Raw genomic sequence first — 15,950 nt, forward strand, 5'->3', positions numbered from 1 at the left:
CACCCATCATGCCCAACAGAAAACAACGCGACTACCCACCCCACGCCATATCCTGGTATTAGTTGCAGGTGGCGTTGTTACATCTGGACAGTCGACAGCGCTTGTAAAAAGAATACTGCCTTCTAAGTCAGAGTAAGTGATTTGGCGTGAACGATCAAAACAGTTGCTACACTGCCAACTGTCCGAATATTTCAGTAACGACAAAATCGAGCTATTTTTGATTTAAAGCGCATTATTTAACAACTATTATAAGTCGTGTACGAAGTTCATACTATTATTTACTGTACTATTACATTAATACGATACCTGATTATTTTTGATTCTTGTTTTGTTAAGAATAAAGTTATGAGGCTACAAAGTAAAAGTCTCATTGTGACCGAATTACTCATCGTACTTCAGCTCCGCAGATGGAAACTTAGCTTCCCGAGTCACCTCTGTGAATAAATTCGACTTCATTGCTCCATCTCGCTAGCAGTTCATCAATAGTCACAGTATCAGAAATTTAACAAAAGTGTAGTATTTATCATTATCCAGTTGCATCGTATGTACTGAGTCAGAGTTAACACCATATGACTCTGTCGTCCAGTCATGAATCTCCTGGGAAGTTGATTGGACCTTACGTGTCTCCTTTCCAAACGAGAAAACCATGGTGTCTTTCTGGACGTTAGTAGTCATGTTGGCTTACAGTGATGAAATTCCGATTGTAAAACCGAAATTCTGAAGAACAGCAGTGTAATGAGGAACAGTCCAGGCAAATTACAAACGAGTAAACGCAAGCTCTGTCAACGAACAGACAACTATGAGAGCAACAGCAAACAGAAAACTGTAAACACCACTATCAGAGCGCAGTAGTAAACGCGTTCACTCACCAGCGTTGCTCAAGCGGAACTGATTACACCAGGGAAATGGCGATTCTTTTGATGTACTACTGGGACACATGTAGTAGCAACAGATTTTTCTACGTTAGCAGCGGCATCAGCTACGAGGTGCCACAAATTAGTGAAGTTCCTAGAGTACGAGGGCAAATCAGAAAACTTTGCCCTTATTTTTTATTAGTCAAAGTAAGGCACGTACAGTTAAAGACAAATATACATCCTATTCTACATACCTTAAACTGTTTTTACACATACTCCCCACACTGTCAACAGATTTGTCCCACCGCATATGCCCCTGTGGTTGAATTCGTCAGCCTGACTATGACACCATCGTCGGGCTGTTGTCTTGGCTTCATTGTTACTTGTGAGCAGTTGTCCTGCCAGGAACTTCTTTAGAGGTCTGAAAATGTGGAAATCGCTAGGAGCGGGGTCTGGACTGTATTGTGAGTGATCCAGAATCTCCCAGTGAAATCCCTGGAGCTTTCCGGCAGATCTGATTGCCACATGCGATCTCGTATTGTCGTGAATCAGCGTCACGTTGAAACCTACAAATATGGATAAAGGGATGTAAGGCGAAAGGTTACAGCCCATGCACCATCAATGTTATGCCCTTACTAACTTACTGAAATAGGTAGGGCTTTGGTATTCATAATTTCAGTTAATTGCAACAGAGACTGAGTAAGGTATCAGATCTCAAAAACAGGGCAATAAAAACTGGTAGATCTTGATTAATAATAGTTGCAGATAACCCAAATTATGATATTGCTTTTAATTTAAGTAAAAGGGAAAAGACAGTCTTCAGTAATAACAGATACAGTTAAGAAAAATTACTAAATAAAACAGGAAGATATTCAGTAATAACAGCTTCAGTTACGCAAAGCTACCAAATAGAAAACAGGCAGATCTTCAATAATAACAGCTTCAGTTAAGCAGAACTGCCAAATAGCAGATGCACCTTCAATAATAACAGCTTCAGTTAAGTAAAGTTACCAAATAGAAAACAGACATTATTTCTTTGGTAACAGCTTCAGGTGAGCAAAATTACCAAATAGAAAGCAGGCAGGCCTTCAACGATGACAGCTTAGGTTGAGTAAAATTACCAAACACCAACAGGCAGGTCTTCAATAATAACAGCTTCTGTTAAGCAAAATTACCAAAAAGGAAAACAGGCAGTCCTTTTTTAATAATAGCCTCAGTTAAGTAAAATTACCAAACAGAAAACAACTAGGCCTTCAATAGTAAAATTATCAAATAGAAAACAGGCAGGCCTTCTGAAACCTAAAATTACGGGTATAGCAATGTAAGGCGAAAGGTTAAGGCCCATGTACCACCATGGGTCATTTCCTGTTACCACCTTGTTGACATAAATACCTCTGAAACAGGCACCTCTTTGGCAATCACAATTTCAGTTTATTGCAATACAGAGTGAGTAAGATATCAGATCTCAATAACATGGCAATACAAAGAGGTAGATTTTGTTTAATAAGAGTTGCAGCTAACCCAAATTATGAAATAGCTCTTAATTCAATTAAAAGGGAAAAGCTGAGTCTTCAATAATAACAGCTCCAGTTAAGCTACAATAACAAATAGAAAACAGGCAAGCATTCGATAATAACATGTTCAGTTAAGTAGAACTGCCAAATAGAAAACAAGATGGCCTTCCTTAATAAACGATTCAGTTAAGTAAGACTGCCAAACAGAAAAGAGGTAGGCGGCCTTCATGAACAACTGATTCACTTAAGTAACCGAGAGTTTCACTTACCTCCTCACAAGGGTTACGACAGGAACCTTTTATGCAAGGAGCACAAGTTTACACCAAATAGAAAGGCCAAGAAAGTTTACAATGAGAGGACTGGCCTTTCAAGGCCCTTTTTGTTTGGTTTCAGACCGACAAACGAAAATATTATCACAGCAAGGTTAATTATGTGAAAGCAACAATAACCAGCCAAATGGTATAGCCATGTCACTGCAAGATACCGCCTCTAGACGACGGCGAATTGCCCGAAGGAAAAAGAGTCTGCCAAACCCAATTACATAGCCTCAGGTATTGCAAATTTTGAGACGCAAGCAACTCCTAAGCCAATATAATAAACAGAGCGATGATGTCTACAATGCCTGAAGTTATCACTAAACCAATGCCCAGCCATATTACCAGAGAAAAGTACTTATCTGGTGTTCGAAGATGTTTGGCAGAGTGATCAGTTAAATCTCAACCATCTAAGTACTGCATGACGACAGGGGAGTCTGGCCACAACATAGATGAAACAGGCATTATCGCTCTGGCTCAGGAAATACCATTGGCTCACACAGTTTAAGATATCCTATTAACAAATAACCAAGGCCAGTATCGACTCAGGAAAAGCAGAAAAGAGCCACAATTCAAGGTACCAATTGGTGGTAAAATACATGCGCCACACACCGTCAGGTGGCTTGCGGAGTATGGATGTAGATGTAGAAACAACAATCATCGCAATAGACGTATAGGCATCAGTTCAGACATGAAAATCTGAAACTTAACTGAAGATCATGAATCGATGCTGAAGCTTGCTGGTTCCAATGGGGACCCAGAATTCTGCACAATGAAACTGGGTTCGACTCTCTCATCAGTTTGCCACGTCCCAGAGCTGGTAGGGTAGGCTATGCACGAAGACAACACTCAAAGTCTGCCATGGATTCAAAGCGGCCCACAAATCTTACCAGCAACCATTTGCCTTACTCTGTGCCAAAGACACTTGGGCAAGTGCTCTCCTCAGTTGCCAGATAGACCTCTCACTCCGTATTTCTCGCTCTGTTACCACTCCGCAACAAGCTCCATCCACCCTCAACATCCTCGAGCAAAGATCTTAGTGGCCTCAAATCAGAGGTACAACACACGACACATCGAGCTAGTGGCGCCAGGAATTCGAAAGACGATGCCAGCAACGCCACCATGGCTGACACGTTCTCCATATCAAGAAACCCTCAGCATCTTTGTTTGATGACAGCCCTCAGACGTGACAGAGTGGAACAACAGCTGTCAACACTAGTGGTTGCACCTGTGGCACGAAATTCAGTAGGACCGATCAATGACTATCCCTAGAGGCCATTAACGTCACTTTCCCAAGAGACAGCGTTGAACGGAATTGTTTTGTCACAGGCGAATTTGAATGTTTCCACACCATGCTCTTCTCTTTGGATTCCTGCTTGAAATGCAGTATCCACGATTCATCGGCAGTAACAATGCGGTCCAGGAAATCATCACCCTCCTTAGCGCCATTCCAGATGTTTCAGTGAAGACAGTATCCGCTTGTTTTTCATGGTGTCATCCAGCTGCTCAGGCACTCACCAACATGAAAGCTTCCAGTGCCCTAAGGACCTGTAAACGATGTCGTAAGCACTTCCATACCATATGCCAAGCTCCTGGGAAATAGCTGTGATGTGCACACGACACTCTGCTTTCACTGTTGCATCCACATGGGAAATTTTGTTGTCAGTTAGAGACGAACGCGGCCTCCCTACCACTCATTGTCATGCAAGACTTCACGGCCTTTGTCGAAGTCAAAACACCACCACGTCACAGTTCTCAAAGCGAGACATATTTCCCTATAGATCTCGGTGGGCGTCCGTCTCTTGCTCCACAGAAAACGAATCACACTTCGTTGCTCTAATGCCATGGACGTGTGAAGCGCAACCGCAAACTTTAACAACTGACAACAGCACCGAAACGCTTTCTTTTCATCCCTTCCACTCCAGCCCACCTCCCTCGGTGCCCCTCCTCCCCCTCTTTTCTCTCCTCTCACACCTCCCATCCCTTGGCAGATCCCCCCCCCCCCCCCCCCCCTCCTCCAGCAGTTTTTACTCTTCATCGTGTGTACTCCGTCTCATGCAACGATTTTAAAGCGTCGTCGTTCTTGTATGTTTTAATATTGACGCCAACTTTTAACATGTACGTGTGACTTTAGAGTGCGAGTGTTTTATATCCTTACGTGGACTTTTTTAACTGTCTCGCAATTAACGTCTCGGTGTAAGTGTCTGTTTTACACCCCACTGTCTCTCCTCCTATTATGTTCTTCTGTCGCCATTTTTATCGCCTTATATGTATCGTTTAATCTCTTTATTACATGTCATGGCAACAGCGGCGAATTGTGCGCTGCCAGCACTCCCCTGCCCATATGGGCAGGAGAGTGCAACCACAATGAAGAAAAAAAAATCCCGGCAGTGAAAAGTTTTACTCCTGACGACGATGGCGGAGCTAAGCATGTCATTGGAACTGACGCAGCTTGAAAACTGAGAAGATCTTATCCGCAATCTTATGTTGCTGAAGGTTCATCTTCCAAGCGATGAAAAGTAATTTTTTTTTGTTTTTGAGTAGGTTCATATTCATCTATGTACTTGTTTTTTTGCTGACTTCTATTGCTGCTCTCACGCCTGTTATCACTTACATGAAATAGTTATAGCATTGTAAGTGACTCCTCTATAGTTTCTGCTTTCACATAGTGTCAATGATCTATTAACTGGCGTAATGGAGAGCACTTGTGGAGTCCCCTGATCATGATATGCAGAATGTTGTCAAAGGTTTTCCGGTGATTGTTATCCTGCACATTAATCGGTGGTTGAGAAAGTTCCGCATGTTCTGTTCTGTTCTGCAAACAATTCTATACTCGAGAGAGACAAAGTTTCCGCATATGTGGCAGACGGCTGTTTCACTGAGGTTTGTCAGCCATTGGAGTTTTGTCATTGACAATCAGATACCATATAAGCGAAAGCGTGAAGGCAGTAACTGATGTGAATATTTCGCCACAGTACTGCCAAGTTCACCAGTAGTTCACTTTCTTCATTGGGGTTTCCACGTGAGGTCTTTGCCATATTTGTGTTTATTGTTTTTTTAAGTATATGAAAGGTGTTTGGGGTACTGGACCACACATAACTAAATTCAAGAAAATATTTCTGGGTCTGATGGTATTCCGGAGAAATCGTTACAAGGTGTATCGGTGGGGCTAGGCTCCTGGGACTCATACTGGTTAAGAGACTGCAAAGAAAGCATGCGTCTTGAAACTGTACTTCTTTTCCCGTTTGGTCGATGAGGAGCGTCAGACACTTGTGTCGGACGCTGTTGAACCCAAGGATACCCCGTGTGGGAGGCAGGACGAGTGCTGTGAACTATACTTTAAAGATGTTGCCATGGAGAAGAAACCAGCTGCACGCGCGCTGAATATTCGCTGCCAACGTTTCAAGGGGCGTAAGTACCTGGGCCATGTAGTACATTTTGCTTGCAATGGATACACGAACTGTTTGCACCTTTTGCAGGAGGTTCAGCTGCCCATCGGATTGCAAATTCAGTGTAACTCTGATGCGACTGAGGTGGTTTGCCTAGTTTTTCATTATCATGTGGGCTTGTGTGGATTCGCAGTTGATGCCCAGAGAACAGTACGAGGTTTGTTACTCTATTTTTATGAAAAAAGTTATTATCTGACTTAGTAACCACTTATTCTGGTAGAACATTTTTACTCTTTAACGAATTTTTCTATGTATAGTTAGATGAACGAGATCTTAAATATGAATCAAGAGGAATTATAAGTAAACAATTTCCAGGTTTACGAATGTGATTAAATTCTGCAATCGCATATGTTAATGGATACTATATTTTTCAAGCATGATACTATTTATGACTACAGTGAATGCTCTCAAAATTCAGTTAAATCTTTTACAACTAATGTACCTTCATTTAGTAGTGATTTAATAAACCATCAGAATTAATTTGTAACATAGTAAATATATTGAAATATACATTTAAGAAATTAGAATTTTGATGAAGATCAAATTAATTTTTTTCTATAAATGGAAGCCATCCAATTCAAACTGTGTAGTTATTGTAATACAGAGAAGACAATTGTTAATTTTACTTCACAAAAATACACAAAAGATAGTTATAGAAGCATGTGCAACCAATGTCTGCATGAAAGTCATGCAAGAGTGTACAGTGAAAAACCAGTCCTAGTATATTGATGTATGAAGTAAAATAACGTAAACCTTTGCAAACTATACATTAAATGTGTCATACAAATTTGACTCTAGCAACTACTCATTCTGTCGTGTGTCTCCATTGTGTACCTCTGTGGTGGATCTCACTTGAAGGTACCCCATCATCATCTGATTCGGATGATGACTCATCAGCTGCTGGAGTTCATGATCTGACAACTCTATCTAGCTCATCTTCTTCTTCAGGCAGTTCAAATTCAGATATATTTGGATCTTCCACTGCCAAAAGTTCCGCTACTTCTTCATCAGTTAGCCCTACAGCAGTGAAAAGTGGGATTACTGGGTTCATTATTTTCATTAAAGTAATACAGTGAACATCGAATATATTTACATGTAAGGGAAACATGTAATTTAATACAGGATAACGACAGCAAACAGAAGAACATTTAACAAAAAAGAGGACAATACAGAACAATAAATATGATCTGTAGTGAGAAACGTGAAATCTACATGGTTGAGGTAAAAAAGAAAGCATTCAGTCCTCATGATGGTAAAAGATGTTTTCCGGAAAATGAAATAGATATATAACCATGGACATCATGCATTGTAAAAAAATCTAATACATTTTTTTCTATATAAATGGAAGAATTTCTGAAAAAACTCAAGCAAGTTACCAATACTAGACTAAAGCGCCAAAGAAACTGGTGTAGGCATACATATTCAATACAGAGATATGTAAATAGACAGAATAACATGCTGTGGTCGGCAACACCTTATAACACAAGTATCTGAGGCAGTTGTTAGAATCGTTACCGCTCCTGCAATGACAGGCTATCAAGATTTAAATGAGTTTGAAACTGGTGTTTCAGTTGGCGCAGCAGCGATAGGACACAGCATCTCCAAGGTAGCGATGAAGGGGGGATTTTCCCATATGACCATTTCACAAGTATACAGTGAATATCAGGAATCCAGTAAAATATCAAATCTCCAACATCACTGAGGCTAGAAAAAGACCCTGCAAGAACGGGACCAACAACAACTGAAGTGAATCGTTCATCATGACAGAAAAGCAACCCTTCCACAAACTGCTGCGCAGATTTCAATGCTGTGCTACCAACAAGTGTCAGTATGTGAACCATTAAACAAAACAGCATCGATATGGGCTTTTGGAGCTGAAGGCCCACTCAAGTACTCTTGATGACTGCCTGACACCAAGCCTTACAACAAGCCTGAGCCTGACAACACCGTCATTGGACTGTTGATGATTGGACATATGTTGCCTGGTCAGACAAATCTCGTTTCAAATTGTATCAAATGAATGGGTGTGTATGGGTATGGAGACAACCTCATGAATCCATGGAAGTTGCACGTCAGAAGGAGATTATTCAAGCTGATGGAGGCTCTGTAATAGCGTGAGTGTGTACAGTTGGAGTGATATGGTACCACTGGTACATCTAGATATTACTTTGACAGGTTACATGTACGTAAGCATCTTGTCTGATCACCTACATCCATTTACGTCTGTTGTGCATTCTGATGGATGGGCGATTCCAGCAGGACAACGTGACACCACACGCCCAGAACTGCTACAGAGTGGCTCCAGGAACCAAACTGCTCAGACATGAACATTATTGATATTGTCTGGCATCCCTTGACATGTGTTGTGCAGAAAAGATCTCTACCCCCTCATATTCTTACTGATTTATGGACAGCCCTGCAGTATTCATGGTATCAATTCCCTCCAGCACTACTTCAAACATTAGTCAAGGTCATGTCACGTCTTGTTGCGGCACTTCCGCTTCCTGCAGGGACCCTACACAATATTAGGAAGGCGTACCAGTTTCTTTGGCTCTTCTGTGTAGTTTATTTAGAAAGATTTCTGAGTTAAAAGTAAAGGCTTTCTATAATATTAATGGTTAAGAATATTAACCTACCATATATGGAGAAATATGTATTTGGAACTTGATAATGACTTTAAAATTGTTTTACATAACAGATATTTAAAAATAATTGATTATTTGGCTCTTCAATTTTTTCAGAAAAGAGTATTTAATTGAGATATAAAGGAATGAAGAAACTTAAAACTGATGATAAGGAACTTAATAATCTGGAATTCACTTTGTGAATTACTTGAGAATTTTGTACTAAATACGGTTTGGAATTTATTCTGTGAATTTTTTAAAAAAGTTTATTTTTTCCTATTAAATGTTATTTTCTTTAAATGGACAAGACATAACAGCTAAAGCAGTATGGTGACTGTCTGAATAAAAAGAATATTAATGAATTTTATGAAGATAAATATCGAAAGGTGGATATTGTAGTGTATGTAAAGAATATAAAAAAGAATTCTGAAAAGTAACATGTGAATGTGGTAGAACTGTAGTCACAAAAACATTTAAAAAAACATATGAAATCAACAGTTCACACCAATGTCATCGCTGCTGAAGAGGAAATAATTACAAGAATTTTTGGTAAGGAATAGAACATAGAAAAATAGTTTTTATTTATTTTTCTTACATACATCTTTTTATAAAATAGATCATTTTTATAATAAGTAACATAACAAGAAAACAGATTCATTCCTCTTGATTTGCTATAAATTTTATAGTAAAATTACGTTTTTAATGAAAATAAGTGAGTTACAGCTAAAAATTGGACGATAATAGATAATTTTAGCAGGTTCTGCGTCAAATTTTTTAAAAGAAAACGAGTGAGCAAGTAAAATTTGCTCACGAGTTTTCTTTAATGAGTGAACTAGAACATGCTGAAATTATATACTGACCATGACTGCTGTTGTACCAAGAGCTCCCCACAAAATGCATTTCTGCATCGTACGTCATAGGAATGAATGCACCCTGAAAGACGCAGACTGTTGTAGTAGTGTCAAACGTGCCCAAAGATTTTTGGGTTAGGACACTCAATGAGGCTAGTATTTCCGGTCGTCGTGAGTGACATTAAAGTGCCAGATTCTTCTAAAAGTCCACCGTAGTCACCAATGCAGGTTTGCAAGCAAAATCACGTTTAGTGTGAGGTCTGACGTCCCTGCATACACGCATCTTTAGGATCACACACATAGAGAACGTTTTGATATTTAGGAATTTGCACGAGGGATATTGCTTGTTGTATTATTTCAATCAACGTCACACACACAAGTTAGTAATGAAGGGGTAGTTTAACAATGATTCAGAAATTGAGGTCATGCTGCAATGACATTGGCTGAGACCATCATTGGATCAACTCGATGAGACCTTTTGTTGACGTGACAAGTCGAGAGCAGTGGTTCGAGTAATTGGGTAAAACGTTTTGAAATTACAGAAAAATATTGCGAAAATTGACCTGAGGAAATCTTGGCTCGCATCTTGTCGAGACCTGATGCAATAGCCTACAGCATGTCTGAACCAGCCACGTGGGATCCAGTAGCGCAAATAGCTCACTTGATGGAGCAGGGGAAGGAGTTGCTGTTGTCCGTCCCACTCATCGTTTTGTGTGATGAGGATACACAATCTGCCCCTGACACATCAAATGGTGTCGCTGGCGGTGTTAAACAACAAGTTTTAGGTCAGTACTGGTCACCAACATATGATCCATTCCAGCAAAATACCCCTGTGATAGTGCAACAACAGGGTGCAGTTACAGCACATAAAAAGGAGTCGAATGCATCTATGCTTTTCACCTCCACATACAATTTAACTCTCAGTGGATCGAAGCGAGTGAACATTGCTATAGAAGAGTATCATATTTGGGGGTTGCATGCGAAAAAAGAGATTGAAAATGTATCCAAAAGTGTTAAACTGCCCATTTCCGAGTTCGACTGGGATGAAATACATCGTGCAGAGCGCTACATCAATCTGCAGATGACTACAGAGTAATATCCAACTCGTCCCCCCACCCCCGCAGACTTTCGTCTTACTGGTGTGACACTCTCTATTAAAACAGTGTATGATGACTGCATTATGTGTGAAATCGGGAGACAACAGTGTTTATCTAAGACATGCCTCAGTTATGAAGTTATATGGTCTGGACACTGCCATGCGACTTGCGTTGGAGAGACTGGATCAATTGTTCCCTAGCAAAGATTCTGCATGCAGTGATGTTGTAAACTCCCTACGTGTACAGAGTGTACATGTTGACCATCTTAAGCGGCACCTTTCTTCGCACATGAACGCTGAACCTAAAGAGAAACAGATTAAATGTGTGTGAGTGAAAAACCTAAGTACTATTGGCCTGAGAGAGATACGCGCCAATTTATTCCATTTCAGAAAGCTTTATTTGGTAAATACTGTACAGGTGAAAAGAAGAAGAAGAAGAAGATATATACAGATTCTAATGATATTCTTGAAATACTACACCACATGTATGATACTTAAGTAAATAAGTAATTTATGTATATATAATCTGAAACTGTGTTTGTGTTTTATTTCATACGTCTCTCATTATTGTCGAAGTATTACAATTATTCGTTTTTCTTTCAGTGCTACACAAGTTATTGGGATGATGATTGATCATGTAACTATTCATGAGGAAAGTATATAGCTGTTTTCTCTGTGTAGCTAATATAGCTCAGTCGGATAAGTGATGGAACAATAGTGGCTACAACCGGCTGGAGTGACCGAACGGTTCTGGGCGCCATAGTCTGGAAGTACACGACCACTACGGTCCCAGGTTCGAATCCTGTCTCGGGCATGGATGTGTGTGGTTTCCTTAGGTTAGTTAGGTTTAAGTAGTTCTAAGTCTCATAGTGCTTAGAACCATTTTATAGTGGCTACACATACTATTATTATCCTTTCCAATGTATTTTTCTGTATATGCCAACTACTTGTCTGTACCTGGCACAAATAGTATAATGGCAAGGTGGGTGAAACATCCTCATCACAAGGACTTTGTTGTCGGTGACTGGTCCTGTGAAGCTGCAAGAGAACACCTGAAGAAGAACAAAAAGAATGGAATTCTCCTTCCTGATAATATACAAGCAATTATTGTAGGTCCATCCAATTGTGGGAAGACTAGTGTCCTCATGACTCTGCTTACACATGTAGATGGAGTCCGATTTGAACATGTTTGTGTATTCTCAAAAACACTATTTCAATCCAGGTATCTTTATAGCAGGAGATAATGCATGGTGTAGATGATGTTACATACACGACATTCAGTGAAAGTGATGATATCTCTCCACCTTAAAAAGCAAAGCCAAACACAGTCTTCATATTTGACGATGTTGCTGCGGAAAACCAAGAGCAAATTCGAGAATATTTCTGTTTCGGTCGTCATATGGGTGCTGATGTATTTCATCTAAGCCAAACATTTTCCAGAAATCTAACCAGTTAATTAGGGATAACGCAAATCTCATTATAGCCTTCAAACAAGACCACCTGAATTTGAAACACATTTATCAAGCACATGTCGGAACTGACATGTCCTTCAATGATTCTGTAAGGATTACGTGCTGATTGCGGGAATAATTCACAGTATGGGTTTCTCGTTATTGTTAAAACAAGAAAATTGAGTGATTTTAGTTACAAGCAAAACTTTCAAGAGTTTTTGCATATATAGTGCGGTAGGAGTGGTCAGTACATCAGGAAACTCTGCCCCATGGCCAAATTCTCGCGTATGTCTGGCTCTGAACCCGAGAGAGTAGGTGTACAAGGACAGAACTTTCGCCTGTAGACGGATGTGAAAATTCAGGCTATTGTGAATACAGTTGGAGGTATGCACATGGAACTAGAGACATATTACCAGATTCTTTTGAGAATGGTGAATGCGTTAAATGAGTTAGTTAATGAAGTTGGTAAGAAAGTAGCCGACTTAACTGAAAAGGTTGAGGCTATTGGGGGGAAGATAGATGTAGAGTTCCTTGTTGAGAATGGGCAGCAGGTACATAGTAAGAGGAAAAAGAAAATGATCGGATATATAAAGCCTTACGCTGCAGAGATGTCTGATTAGTATACACCGAGATGTCTATGAAGCAGAGAGTGATTCAAGGGCGGAAAGCAGTTAGTGTGGAATTACAGTTGATGAGGTTAGGGTATATGGATTGACAGCAAACTCTAAGACAGGCCTTTAAGCTAGTTACTGAATCCCTCCGACAGCTCTTAAGAAAAACAAAAACACACGATTACGAGGGTGTTGCCATTGACGAATTCAGTGTTCGTCACACCCCCTGTCAGATAAACAGAGTATTCGGTGTAAGCAGGGGAAGACCGTTCATGTTGGGTACACATCCTATAACTGCAACTGATGACACCATACAGATTAGTGAAAAACGGTTTGAGAGAACACACGACTTAATGAATCTTATTTTCCTAAGAGCTACCAAAAAACCCATATATTATTCAGTTAATGATAGAGAAACGTACCGTGAAATACTGCACATGACTGGTGTAGATGAGATTTCAAAAAGCCTTATCAACAAGAAATATAAAACCTTTATAAAAGCAATACTTGAAGGCGAAAACAACAACAGCAGCAGCAGCAGCAGCAGCAGCTGTGATGGTACTGACATTGAGCATAAAGCAGTGAACAATCTAATCCCGCAGTACAGACTGCAACGAGCTAATAGATTGACTACGGCTGCTCATGGCATCAGCTGCTCCAGGTAATACAGCTCATTCGAATGAGGTTGTTTGAATAATCTCGCAGCTTTGAGAGAGAGGTATCATCGAATAAGTATGGAGACAGTAGTTCGAGAACTGCACAAACCAATACGCAAAACATACCCTCGTAGGCATGTTATGATTAAAGGGCTGGATGACTTGTGGCAAGCTGTTCTTATAGATATGAGGGAATATTCACATGAGAATAATGGATTCAAATATATTTTAATGGTTATTGATACATACTCCAAATCCACCTGGTCATTATTGGTCAAAATAAAAACTGGTTGAAATGTCGCCGATGTTTTTGAGCGTTTCTACAGACAGGGACGAATTGATGCCCAGACAACCTCCAAACTGATCATGGTGGGGAGTGCACCGGTACGATACACATCACGACTCAACATTCACTCACCTGAAGGCAAGTACGGCGGAGATTCTTAACAGAACAAAAAAAGGTAGAGTGTGGATGTTTTTTAACCTTCATGGTTCATACAAATGGAAAAATATCCCCAGGAAATAATTGCTCAGTTTAAATTAACCAAACATAACACAATAAAAATGAGACCAATCGATAGTCGTGATAATGGACTCATGGATACAGTGTACTGTCGCATTAAAATGCTGGATCCACGCAAACAGAAATTTAATGTAGGTGATTTAGTGTGTATCTCAAAACACAAGATGGCGTTGAGAAATCATACCTACTGAACTGGTCAACTGAGATAATTACAGTTTCAGAGGTGCAACGAACGAATCCTAGAACTTATATATTGAAGTATAGTAAAGGTGAAGAAATTGCAGGCGGATTCTACACTGAGCAGTTGCAGAAAAGCTCAGAAACGAATGCTTTTCTCGTGGAGAGACTCATAAGACGCCGGGGAAATAAAGCACTAGTCAAATGGCTTGGTTTTCCTGCTACACAAAACAGCTGGATTGACGATGACGATATGCTACATAATGGGCGTACATAGTCTACAACCACCATTGAAGTATAACATGTGTGCTAGGAGATGCATTAGAGGAGGTGATGCTATTCTAGAGAAACTGCTCATGGCATTACGCATCCCTGGGTATCGCTACTGTGGACCTGGTGAAGCAAAGCAAGCGCTGTATCATGTATAAGATACAGAGGCGAGCGAGTGCACGGGACTTACCCTAGTTCACTGCTAGTAGCGTCACGTCATCGTAACGCGCCTGCATATAGTATTGCACCACATTTAACATAAAAGTAAAAATTAAGATTTGTGTGTAAAACTTTGTTAAAGTATAGTTCTATGTAATAATGTTTCAGGTAACAAATCTTAATGTTATAAAATTAGTAGTTTACGTAAAATTCACGTTTTGAAGGAAAAATCAGAGGCGCGAAATAATAGAGCTACAATATTGAAAATTGGTAGGATGCTTCAGTTCACCCTAATAATAATAATGGAAATACCACAATCAGTTACCTCTTCTAGTTTTTTAGTAATTTAGTAAAAACTACTTTTGTGAGTAAAATGTACATAAGCATTATAGATTAAGTACTTTAAATTTTAATGATAAAACAAATTCTTTAAGACCAATGATCAGATAGGACAATTAACAAAGCTACACCAAGTTTTAGTCTTGTAGCATAATTAACAGCTGATACAAGTCTTGATAAAGCTATGGTTCAGAGGTAACAATCTACCGTTAGTTCCATTGTAAAAATTCTAGAGAGTAAAGTTTTAATTTTAGCGGGCTGAGATTTTCTACGTGCTTCTGTACTGCTCAGATGTATGTATACAAAAATTGAGAAGTTTGTAAAGCTATTATTAAATGTGATATTTAAGATTATGTGCCTGAGATATCAATCATTTGGAGGCTACAGGCATCTGCATACGAACGGAAAGAACAGATGCTCTCTTGGCGGTACGCGCCGGAGCTATATAAAAAGAGCGGCAGAGGCAGTAGTAAGCTCACTCCGCATTAGACCAACGCCTAGTCCACGCGAGCTTAACATCCGATCGCGCCTCGCCTCGGGTGACGTCATAGCGGGCTGTGACATGCGCGTACTTAGCAATGTAAACGGACATTGAAAATCGCGAGGACTGTACACCGTCCTGGATCGTTTAGACTTCGGTAACAAACTGTTATTGTGCCGTCCGTGTGAAGTATAATTCCGCGTGGCAAGTGGTGACTAACTCCACTTTTAAGGCGAGCATTAATCTTCTTTTTTAACATTATTGCGAACTATTAATAGAGCACCGTTAGTTAGAGTAATGAACTATTCGGGAGGAACTTGCTGTAGAAGTCGCCTCTGAACTATTAAACGATTGGCTGAATTAACAATATTTAATGTCTTTAGCATTTTCAGAAGTTTCGAGTAATTTGTGTGAGCCTTTAAGATAATAAAATCTTGTTTGGAACGTTAAATTTTATTGAAGCAGCCCTAATCCCGTGAAGAACTATGGATATTTTTTTCGTTTAGCTGGGCTGTACAGGAATGTGGCCGTGCAGACTGGGAACTAAGGTCAGTAAGTTTCCCTTCGCTTTCTGACTGGCC

The sequence above is a fragment of the Schistocerca gregaria genome, chromosome 2, assembly GCF_023897955.1.
Source record: "Schistocerca gregaria isolate iqSchGreg1 chromosome 2, iqSchGreg1.2, whole genome shotgun sequence".
Lineage (NCBI taxonomy): Eukaryota > Metazoa > Arthropoda > Insecta > Orthoptera > Acrididae > Schistocerca > Schistocerca gregaria.